Source organism: Triticum urartu, chromosome 7A (genome assembly GCF_056163025.1).
Source record: "Triticum urartu cultivar PI428250 chromosome 7A, HENAU_Tu73, whole genome shotgun sequence".
Taxonomy (NCBI): Eukaryota; Viridiplantae; Streptophyta; class Magnoliopsida; order Poales; family Poaceae; genus Triticum; species Triticum urartu.
In genome coordinates this window covers 752,915,721-752,927,545 of record NC_141879.1, presented here as the reverse complement: position 1 = coordinate 752,927,545, position 11,825 = coordinate 752,915,721, and the positions used below count along the sequence as shown (strand labels likewise).

Genomic DNA, 11,825 nt, shown 5'->3' with positions numbered 1-11,825 from the left:
GGCTGCTACGACTGAATGAATCATGCCCACACCTGTCTTTGCATGCACACTTCCTCGTTATGTTTACAAAATTCTTCATTCAGATTACAATCATAAAATAGTCTGTAGTCTCCCTGCAGCTGCACTAATAAATAATTGTTCCCTTGATCACAAAACTAAGCCTACTATTGCCAACAATATAAGAGACTCACTGTCTATAACTACTTCGCCTTATATATGGCAACACAGATTTCAGCTTTTGGTTGGCTCCACTGCCGGGGCAAGGCCTTCACTGGGCATTCACCCATGCAATTTGGTGTTACCAAGCTGACCAACCGGACGAAAACCTATCATCAGGGCCAACTAGCTAGTCTCCCTCGAACCTGCACACATCAAGATTTATAGTAATGCACACAGTTGAGCTGGGTTTAAGCCCCATATCACGTTTACAATCGTCGTCAACTATATCCTAGTGTAGAACAGCCAAGTTTTATTGTCCAAATCACGCATGCCATGGGATGATTAATGAACAACCTAACCAATCATCACACAGTCAGTCAATACTTAATAGGTATTATCAGCATATCGTTAATAGGTATATCAATCAGCTTTGTTTCTTTCCAAGTAATCTAACACATTCACCAAGAGTTTAAATTGTTTCCGAATAGTATCATTAGAAGTACAAATGAGTTACCCATTTGACATTTGATTTTCCACTATTACTCAATTGATATTTGATTTGTTATCTTCCACTCTTTCAAGGATGGAGATAACTAACGATAACACACACAAAAAACGATACAGGCTGTAAGCTTTCTAATCTAGGAAATCAACAATGGAGTTGTGATGCCATTACTATAAAAAGAATTGGAGATAACTTACACATGTCTATCTAGCTATATAGAAAGGGGACATATCTAAACAACAAGGCTATAGTCATCTATCTAGCAAAGGTATTTGAGCATCCACGAACAAAACAAAGAAGATTAGGTTACTCCCACAATATGAGCACCAGGGATGAACAATCACCTAGGCGCATAGAAACTCTTGAAAGAATGGTAGTATAAGTAAATCTATTGCGGGCTTCAAAAAGTTTTCTAGATTGCAACGTCTTAAGTTGAACCATATAGACACTGTTGTTCACATATAGAAATATCCCATCGGTAAACTCAACATGTCCTAGTATAATTTTCAGCCTTGCCTCCTCTCCTTCAATCCGAGGAGGGATTCCAAGAATGTTATCTGTTTCAACGGTCTTTTGCAGCACCCATGTAGCAACACCATGGTGATTAACCTTCCTGTGCCACATTTGAATGTTTTGGTAACGGTAACACAACATGATGAGAGCAACAGTGCCATCCTCTGCCTCAATGAGCTGGTGGCTGTGGGATAGATCCATATCCGAAGGCCCCCCGAGCAAATCAAGGCTCTTCCTTTTCAAATCAAACCCAAGTATACCCTCCTTCACATACATAAATGACCAGTAAAGGACATTACCAACAAGGGTGCTAATATAAGCTCCAGAACGATCTGGACCTGGAACCTCTGTTGAGATGAGACCGCCCAATGTGTCGGTCTCGGAGGAATAAATAGAGGCGAGAGGTCGACTATCCTTAGCGTGCATAATCAGCAAGACCACGTTGAAGGGGGCGGAGTGGCAACCACCGTGCACGTGGCCCTTGTCGCGTGCAGCGCAGAGCACCTCCCCGTTGACGTAGCCCATCTTGAACTCGGGTGGAATTTGCACACGGTGCTGGCCGCCGGTGATGAGGTCGCACACGATAACCTCAGAGCGCGGCCGGTATAAGATGAGGACAAGGCCATGGTGGCACCAGAGCAGTCGGCCCCCCATGTCGAGGTGTGCAGGAAGGATGCGGTCAGGAGCGGGCAGGATGGGAGTGTACTTGAGCTTAGGCCCCTCCCAATGCTCCAGCTTGTACAGGTGCTAAGCCTTCCACGTAGGTAAAAAATCTGATGTGGCAAGTTATTTAAGATGAGAGAGATGAGGATGGTGACCCCAGGAAGAACCAATGCTAAGCGCGTGAACTTAGGCAAAACATTTAAAGGAAAGGAGCCCACCAATACATGAAGAGCTTTAGTTGCTAAATCATTAAATGAAGCAAGCTTAGCAACCATAAGCTAAGCACCTATGCATTGGGGAGTATAGTTGCTAAGTTATTTAATATGCTTAGCACCTCATCTAAGCACCCATGCATTGGCAGCAGCCTTAGCATCGTGATTGAAGAAGACCCCGAGGAGGGCGGCTCCCGGTGGTGTTCATAGAAGCGGCGGAGGAATGTGGGGTCTGTGACAAGGCCTCGCCAGCGCTTGCAGATGGCAGAGGCGCGCGGAAGGGAGGACGGCTGGGGCGGTAGACGGAGGAGGATCTCTCCGAGCATGTCGTCATCTTCCAGCGCTGCCACAACGTGGTGGCGGATTGTTAGAATAAATCCGAGGCCATACCGTCGATCCTTCGAGGACCAAGCAATCACACGAGCACGACACCGAGATTTGTTAACGAGGTTCACCATCATGGCTACATCCCCGGAGCTTGACTACGGGCGCTCCTCCCCGTGACACCGTCACAATACCGCACACCGGCCACCCGGGCGCCGGCACACGCCGCCGGCTCCCCCTTGCGCGCCTGTGCTATTATGTTGGCATAGGTTACATCGTGTGTCTACCCCCGCTATATAAGAGAGGCCTAGGATACAAGTGTCCTACTAGGACACAACTTCATATCCTATCTAAAGATAATACTACTCAGAGTCCAACTGTAACCTAACTCGTACACTATATTCGACACAACTCTAACAAACTCCACCTTGGCGAATATTCTCCACCATCTTGAATTCGTCAATGCGTCAAACTTCCATGTACATTGGATTTGAGCTTATCCCATGAGTACCGCTGCTACTCCAAAGATTCCATATGACTCCACCTGCAACTTGTAGTCCCTTCTTTTCTTGACCATAGTCAACACTCAAGCAAAATTAAGTTCCTCTTTACTCTAGTCTGTGCTCCCAACTTCCAGAGTATCCGTCCAACGCCATCACACACAGATCACTGACCTGCGTGAAAGTGAACAACTCACATATTGGGTGTCACACATAATAGTTACTTGAACTGAACACCATCGCTCCTTTCTTGACTGCCTGTCTGAAACTTGAAGAAATTTCACCATTGCTTGTAGTCATCCCGAGTCAAATTCGCAGTTGCCTCATCACATGTATGACCACCAGAGCCTTGGCCCGTCTCCATGCCTCGTGCATACCGCACGCCTCGCCGCTATTACCGCGTCGAGCCTCCGCTGTCCCTGGTCGAGTCTCAAGGGTCGCGAACCCACACCACTCAACCCTCACTGCAGAGTACCATCGGTCATCACCGACCGATGACGAGTTTCACGCTCCCATCAAACCACTGGGCTCCAGTCCGAACTGCGTGCCACTCGCTTTTCCCCCCTTGCTGAATAGGCTTCGATTCCCTGGATCCTTACATCGTAGCCCCTCAATCCAGCTCCACCTTCAACATGACTCCACGGTAGATGATCAGTCCACCCTGCGCCCCGTCGATTCCAAGCTCCGTGTGCACCGTCTTGAATCAACCCCGCGTCATAGTCTTGTCGAAGCCACACAAGCCGTCGGGCCTGCGCCACGTGTTTCCACGTCCAGAAGTCGGTCACCATCAGCATCAACGCTCTTATGTCGTCCTCGCTGATCCCACCACCGTCTTCTGTACCAACCGACTCACGTCGATCGTCAGACTGTCCAGTCCAACCCAGCCGAACTTGTTCGACTGCAACAACACACTCGAGGCTTCCAAATCGTCTTCGTGAATTTCCATCCATCACATGATACTTCCATCTCAGCTGTCATGACTTCCCACAACGCCTTCAAGCATCCCTGTTGTGCCAACAAATCTTTCACCCGTGTCTGCCATAACCCAAGGTTTTCAGTTCCGTGAACTTCTCCACTTCAAACCTAGTATCCGATGACACCATGGTTCTTCATACAGCTGACCTTGTGAAAAAATTAACCGAGCTTCACCGCGATGCCCCAAGTACACAAGCAAAACCTGATGAGGTACACCCCTGTATACTAATAGCAAAATCCAACCAATCTCGGTCTTCACGTGTAACCGCTCCAGGCACAACTCCAATACTAGCTATTGCTTTTGTCATGCCCTTGCACTATGATCCGTATCAATGGATGGCTTCTCCGCCGATTGGGTCTGCCATGTGCCGATTTTTTTCCAACAACAAATCATGTACGTGACTCCTCTAGCTCCGCACAACGCCAGCTTCCTGCTGGGGCCTCTGCACGCGGGGTATGCCAGCTGCCGCCGAGTCGCTTCCGGTCAGATTCGATCTGATCTGCTGACTGCCGCCTGCATGCAACAGTCGCCCGGTCGGCCTCGATCCGAAGGCCACAGTAGCCCGCATCGAATCGATTTGCCGTGTACCCGCGTGCCATGCGCCACCAGCCTGCGGCACGTTATCACGTCGAGGCCGCTTCCGATTGCTTTTCCGCCGCTGTCCGATTACGCCGATATCCAAACGCCGTCCATGACGAACGAAATCAACACACGGCTCGACACCTCTTGATCAACACTACGACCTTCAAACAACCTAGCTCATGATACCACTTGTTAGAATAAATCCGAGGCCATACCGTCGATCCTTCGAGAACCAAGCAATCACACGAGCACGACACCGAGATTTGTTAACGAGGTTCACCATCATGGCTACATCCCCGGAGCTTGACTACGGGCGCTCCTCCCCGTGACACCGTCACAATACCGCACGCCGGCACACGCCGCCGGCTCCCCCTTGCGCGCCTGTGCTATTATGTTGGCATAGGTTACATCGTGTGTCTACCCCCGCTATATAAGAGAGGCCTAGGATACAAGTGTCCTACTAGGACACAACTTCATATCCTATCTAAAGATAATACTACTCAGAGTCCAACTGTAACCTAACTCGTACACTATATTCGACACAAATCTAACACGGATCATGGCGGTGCCCTCCTCAATGGGGTGGATCTGGTCCTGGGAGGAAGGCGTCGGTCGATCTGGGGTTTGAGGGAATCAATCTGTACGCCCTTCTTTCCCTGTCGTTTTGATATATGAAAGATAGATTTTTTTTTCTGATTTCATTTTCGTCAGAGTTCCTCAGCAGCCTAAAATGATTATTTTTAATTACTGTCGAACTATAAACCCTACTATCATGTAGACTAGGAACAACCAACATATCCTAGTGTCTCGCCGTGCATACTTTTGCTCAATGGTGAAAGTAACACTGATCAAGCACAAAATTAGGACGAACTTTGGAGTGCTATTGTCACAAAACACTACTACACGATACTACTGTCATCTCCCCCACTCTGCTCTGCTCTTCTCCAGATTTCATTCCTAACAGCTGCTGCAACCAAATCCGAATGAATGAATCATGCCCAAACACCTGTCATGCATAAACCAGAAACGAGACTCACTCAGCTGTCAATTGTTTCCTCGATGTAAAAATAGCTTGTTGCCAGAAACAAGATTCACTTTCCATGTATCATGTATGGTAGTGTTCGTAGCTGCCAAATGGGTCAAGTGACTAGTATATCTATATAGGAATTTTCTGTCTGTCGCATTTTACGACAAACTATCTCTTTTTTTAGAATTTGCGACAAACTATCGACCAAACGCACAGGTCTTGATAGCCACAGCGCATCTGGGCTGGCCCATTTAACATATTCCTTCGTTCCAGTTTTAAGAACCTTCTAGATTCCTGTCCGGTTTTGGGAACCATCTAGAAGGAAGAGGCGGTGTGGCGGTAGCAGTGTGTCGTGACCATAATGGCATATATCTTGGAAGCTCGACGCTTGTCATTGATGGCATCGACGATCCTGCTACAATTGAGGCGATGGCATGCCGGGAAGCACTATGTCTAGCTGAGGACCTACAGAGGTGCTACAATTCATTGTAGCCTCTGATTCAAGACAGGTGATACGTGACATTAAACAGGGGACACAAGGCAGATATGGAGCGATTATAAATGAGACGTCAGCTCGAGCATTACCTTTCGATTGTAATTTCATTTTTGAGAGTCGCGCTAGTAACTATGAAGCAAATAGTTTAGCTAGATTTGCTATTTCTCTAGTCCTGGGCGTCATTTTTGGTTTGGTCAACCACATGATGAGAACTAACTCTATACCACACGTTGTGGTTATTGATGAATAAAGTCTGGCTTTTACCCCTAAAAAAAATCTAGAAGGTTCCTGAACCGAATTAAGTTTCTTTTATGGGTTTTCTCGGTTTATTTTGTTTTTCTTTTCCTCTTTTTTCATTTTTCTTTTTTTTTCATTTCTGTTTCTTTCTATTTTAAAAACTTGTCAATTTTCAAATATTAAAATGTGTATCTTTATCCAATTCTTTTGGAATTTGCATTTTTTGCTGTCATGTTTGGTAAAAAATGTTTGGAAATTTGAAAATTGTTCATTTTCACCCCACAATATATTCATATTTCTAAATTTTGTACAGAAATAACGAAAAATGTTCAAATTCTTAAAAACAAACATTCTTTCAAAACTTAGGAACTTCAAATTTTCTGCACCTTTTAAAAAATCAGATTCACAATTTTTATTGTTCAATAAATGCTCTCATTTTCATTTTTTTTACCATTTTCAAAACATGTTGGTGACTTCATAAAAAAGTGCACAATTCCAAAACATATATAGGATTCACAAATTGTTCGTGAATTTTTAAAAATGTTCGCATTATTTTTTGGGGGGAGTTTCCAAAATTTTCCAATTTAAAAAATCATTGTATTCAATAACTTATCTGAGAAAAATAATTGTTGACAGATTAAAAAATGTTCACATTTTCAATTGTTCTTAAGAATTTCATAAAATCTTTCCAGTTTCAAAGTTGTTCATAAATCATTTAAAAACAATGGATGCATTTCCAAAAATTTATTCACAAATATGAGGGTGTTCGTGTTTCAAAAAATATATTTTTTCAAAAAATGCGTCTGAAATTTATATAAATCAGATCTACCACTGTTGTTTTTTCTTAATAACAAACAGATCTGTATAGATCTTTGGGGGTGGGTCAGTATAAATCGCCCTGAAATTACATAACCAACTATTAAGATATGTTTTTTGTATTTATAACAAACTAGTAAGAAAACTATCATCACCACTTTAGACAGTATAAAATAAAACTGGACTACATAAATCTCGGTAATTCGATTGATGCCTTTTGATGAGACAAATAAGCAATGTGCTACAATAAAGTTAACCTGGTCATGTGTTGGATGTACGGATCGACCAAATAAGCAAGAACGTGAACATATCTTAGACATGTCCAAATATGAAAGTAATTAATTTCACTGTGGTCACATTGCTCTATCAGTGACTTAATATATGGGGCAATGCTTTGAAAATGTGGAAGAAACTGCAAGTGATCATTTTACTTCACACTAGACTACGCATATATTCTAAATCTACGAACGACTGCATCAGGGAAAAACAGAGCAAGCTGGTCATGACTGCAATTACTAACAAACACCAAAACTATCGTGTGGAGGAGTTACCAATGTTTGAAATTACTGAAGAATGCCAAAGCAATGAGGTCATTATCACAAGAGACTTTGTGCAATAAACGAAAAGTACCCGGGTGGTCGCAAGAGAGGGAATTTGTCTCATCCCGGCCAAGTCTATCGTATATTTCCTTTTCACAGCGTTGATTAGCTCGACAGCATGGAAGAATCAGTACGGAAACTAGTGGTGGTAAAAATGGATGAAAGGTGTCCAAGTGGTTGATTAAGGAGACGAACGAATACAAAATTTTATAACAAACAAAGGATGGAGCTAGGCTCAAGATGATTCAGTTTCCTTGTGTAAAGCACACATCAGCTAGTGACTGAATTGTCCAAATCACGCATGCTAGGTGGAGGTATTGCGAATAGGTACTGATGTTTGGACAATTCAATCACTTTCTCTACCAGTCTAATTGCAACAATATGATTCTCACTGACGTCAGACGCATATCGAAAACGAACAATTAATTAACATTTTCGTATACAGAGCAGGATGCAGGGAATCGGCATGAGGAAATTTACAAAACCCGCTGCTTACCTTCAGAGGAAATTTAAACATAGAAGCACTTGTCCCTGTTTATCTTCAGAGGAAATTAGCAGTTTACCTTCAGAGGAATCAGCACGAGGAAATTTATAAAGCAATACTACTCCCTGAACAGAGCAACCCGACATGCACAAATTAAACTGTACTCCCCTCCAATCCAAAATGCAAAATGCAAAATGCAGCACAAGCAGCTCCCCAGTCCCCACTCTACTCTTCTCTTCTCCTAAAAATATCAACACAGCGAGCTATCCTAACAGCAGCTACAGTCGACTGCATAAATCCAGTCCGCCCAAACACCCGACCGTACATGACTCAATCTGACCCTCATTGCTATTATGTTCACATATTCTTCCTTCAGGTTACAACACGCAGATATAAATCACAAATAGTCTCCTAGTCTCCATGCAGCTACAATATTAATTGTTTCCTCGATCACAAAAGCTTACTAGTTACTAGTGTCAATAGTAATAGTATAAGATACACGACACTCGTCTTTATCTGATAGTATATGACAACACAGATTTTAGCCTTTGGCTGGCCCTTTCATTGCCATGAAGGACCTGCGTTGCATCCACGTGCACGCACGCAATTTGGTGTTACCAAGCTGAGCACTAGGGTGAAGACCATCAACAGGGCCGCCTAGCTTGTCTTCCTCGCACCTGCACACATCAAGATTTAAACTGGATAAGATACTGTATATGACTATGCATGCATGCATGCATCCAGTTGAGTTGGGTTTAAGCCTTTATCATCAATCATATGATATATCACAGCCAATGAGTCAATAGGCAATACCAACACATTGTTAAATAGGTTTATCAATCAACTTAGTTTCTTTCCAAATAATCTACACATTCACCAAGGGATTAAAAGATTTCTGAGCAGTATCATTAAAAGTAAGAATGAGTTAACCATTCATCATTTGATTTTTCCACTGTTACTCATTTGATATTTGGTTTTATATCTCTCAAGGATGGAAATAGCCACATTAAATGTTAACACATGCAAAAAGAAGATGAACTGGTGATGACATTGCTCAAAAAGGAAGTAGTGATGACTTATGATTGTCTATCTAGATGTATTAAACGAGAACATATACTAAACAGTATGACTATGATTGTCTATCTAGCATTGATATTCGAGCATCCACGGGCGAAACATAAAAATATAAGGTAACTACTGCACAGTATATTACCTCGCGCATAGAAACTGTTGAAAGAAAGACATGAACTAATATTACGGGCTTCACAAAGTTTCCTTGATTGCATTGAGTTAAGTTGAACCATGTAGACACTGTCCTTCACACATAAAAATATTTCATCAGTATCCTCAACATATCCGCGTATAAATTTCAACCATACATTCTCTCCTTCAACAAGAGGAGGCAACCCAAGAATATAATATGTGTCAATGGTCTTCCACAGCTCTCAGGTGGCAATACAATGACAATTGATGTTCCTCTGCCACATTTGAATGTTATGGTAATGTTGAGACATCCTGGCGACACCAACTGTGCCATCCTCAGTCTGGATGATCTGATGGCTGTAGGAATGATTCCTATTGGGAGGCCCCTCGAGCACATCAAGGTTCTGCGGATCCAAATCAAACGCAAGTATACCCTCCTTCACATACTTAAATGACCAATAAACGAGATTACCAACTAGGGTACTAATATAACCGCCAAAACAATCTCGATAGTGAACCTCTGCTTCGATGAGATCGGCCCATCTGTCGGTCTCGGAAGAATAAACAGAGGCAAGGGATCGACCATCCGTAGTGAACACACAAGCAGCAAGACCACCTTTAAGAGGGTGAGTGGCAACCCCCGTGCACATGCCCCCAGTCACGGGCAGCGCAGAGCACTGCTCCATAGACGTAGACGCACTTGAACTCGGGTGGAATTGACACACAGTGCAGATTACCGGCAATGGGGTCACACACGAGGACCTCCGTGCGCAACCGGTGTAAGATGAGGACAAGGCCGTTGCGGCACCTGAGCAGCCAGCCCAACAAGTCGCCGATTGGCATTCTGAGCCGCCCATCAGGGATGTGGTCTGGAGCATGTAGGACCGAAGTGAATTTGATTTTATCGCCGTGACGGAAGAAGACGCCGGGGAGGGGCGGGTGCCGGTGTTGTGCATAGAAGCAGCGGAGGAATCTAGAGTCGGTGACGAGGCCTTGCCAGTGCTTGCAAACGGTGGAGATGCGCGGGAGGCATCTAGATGTTGGTTTTGAACGTGTAGCCGACGATAGTTGCGATCGAAACTGTAGACAGAGAAAACTACTTTTTGTGGTGCGTTGACTTGCATCTTTTCGTTTATTTTCTCTAGTATATGAAGGAGCGATACAGGCGTTCCCGCGTCTGTTTGACACGAGAAATAATAAAAATAACGTGATGGTTATGTTATTATCTCTCAACGCTTCAGGGAAAATAAGATATTATAGGCGTGTCAGTGTACCGTAGTTCACAAAGAAAAAGATACGGGAAACGGGTATTTCATTAATCTCATCGGAGAAACAAAATTACAAGGTCCCGTAAAGAAAACAAATGCGCTCCGTGGCCTACTAGCGCGGCCACCCTGACTGTGGCGATTGCGGTCTCCTGGTTCCCGGGGCGATTACTCCCGCGGGTTGCTCCGCGGGACACCTCCGATTAAGCTGTGTGGTCGTTTTTGTCGCCTTCGCTTCGCGTTCTCCATGCATGATGATGATGATGCGTGTGTGGGCGGCGGCAGAGCCCGTGTCCTCGTCGGTACACGCGCCGCAAGTAGCGTGGCCTTAGCGATGGCCGCGCCCGCCCTCGCCGTCGTGCCTCGTCGGTCTTGGCGGCGTTGGAGTAGTTGGAGTTGGGGTAGCATGGGTCACGCTCGGCTGACTTCTCGACGACCTGTTGCTTCATCGAGGTGTTCAAGGGGCTACGCCTTGTGGAAGTAATAGTTTGGAGAGACCGGCGTCACCGTAAAAACCGACACGCGCTCACATTGGCGTGGCCGGGGGTGGTTGGCGCCTCATCTCGGCTAGACGCCAAGTATTTGGCGGTCCACCAAGACAAAGACGCCGCCTCATGGGGCCGTGGAAAAGTGACGTTGTGGAGGCCGTGTTGCTTTGGTCTGGTGTTACATGAAAGGGAGACCTGTACGCCAGCGACGCCATGGACCTGTTCGCCATAATGGGTGCGCCCCTCGAAGGATGGCAAAGTCTTGGGCTGCATCATTGTGAGCTCTAGTTCCGCCACGTTGTCTTTCCCAAGAAACAAGACATCAGACCTGTGCACCATGATCGAAACGCGATGGACCTATGCGCCATAATGGGTGCGCCTCTCGAAGGAGGGCAAAGTCTTGGGCTACGTCGCCGCGGGCTCCGGTTCCGCCATGGCATCTCCTCCGGGAAGCAAGACACTAGACATGTGCATCACGATCGGAACACCGTGAACCTGTGCACCGGAGAGACCCGTTCGTTGTGACCTGTGCATCGTGACCTGTTCGGCAAGACTTGTGCCTTGTGACCTATTCGCCGGGGACATATAGAGCGCCATGGTAGAGCACTGGGGCTGGCGATTGGGCAGCGTCGGTGGCGAGCTCTGGCTGCTCCAAAGTCATCTCCAACCAAGAACATGGCACCTGAAAGTGAAAGGCTTGGCGTAGACAAACTCCGACGATGTCGATGCCGATGCCGCCGAGGTTCCTTGAGCGTAGATGGATGAACGCCGGCCTC

The 11,825-nt window shown here is 45.4% G+C and overlaps 2 pseudogenes; both read right to left on the bottom strand.

Annotated features, from left to right (window-relative positions):
- Window positions 1-1,004: 1,004 nt before the first annotated feature.
- On the bottom strand, window positions 1,005-1,831 carry LOC147962847 (uncharacterized; annotated as a pseudogene).
- A 6,919-nt stretch (window positions 1,832-8,750) lies between these two features.
- LOC147962846 (uncharacterized) lies at window positions 8,751-11,264 on the bottom strand (annotated as a pseudogene).
- Between the last annotated feature and the right edge of the window lie 561 nt (window positions 11,265-11,825).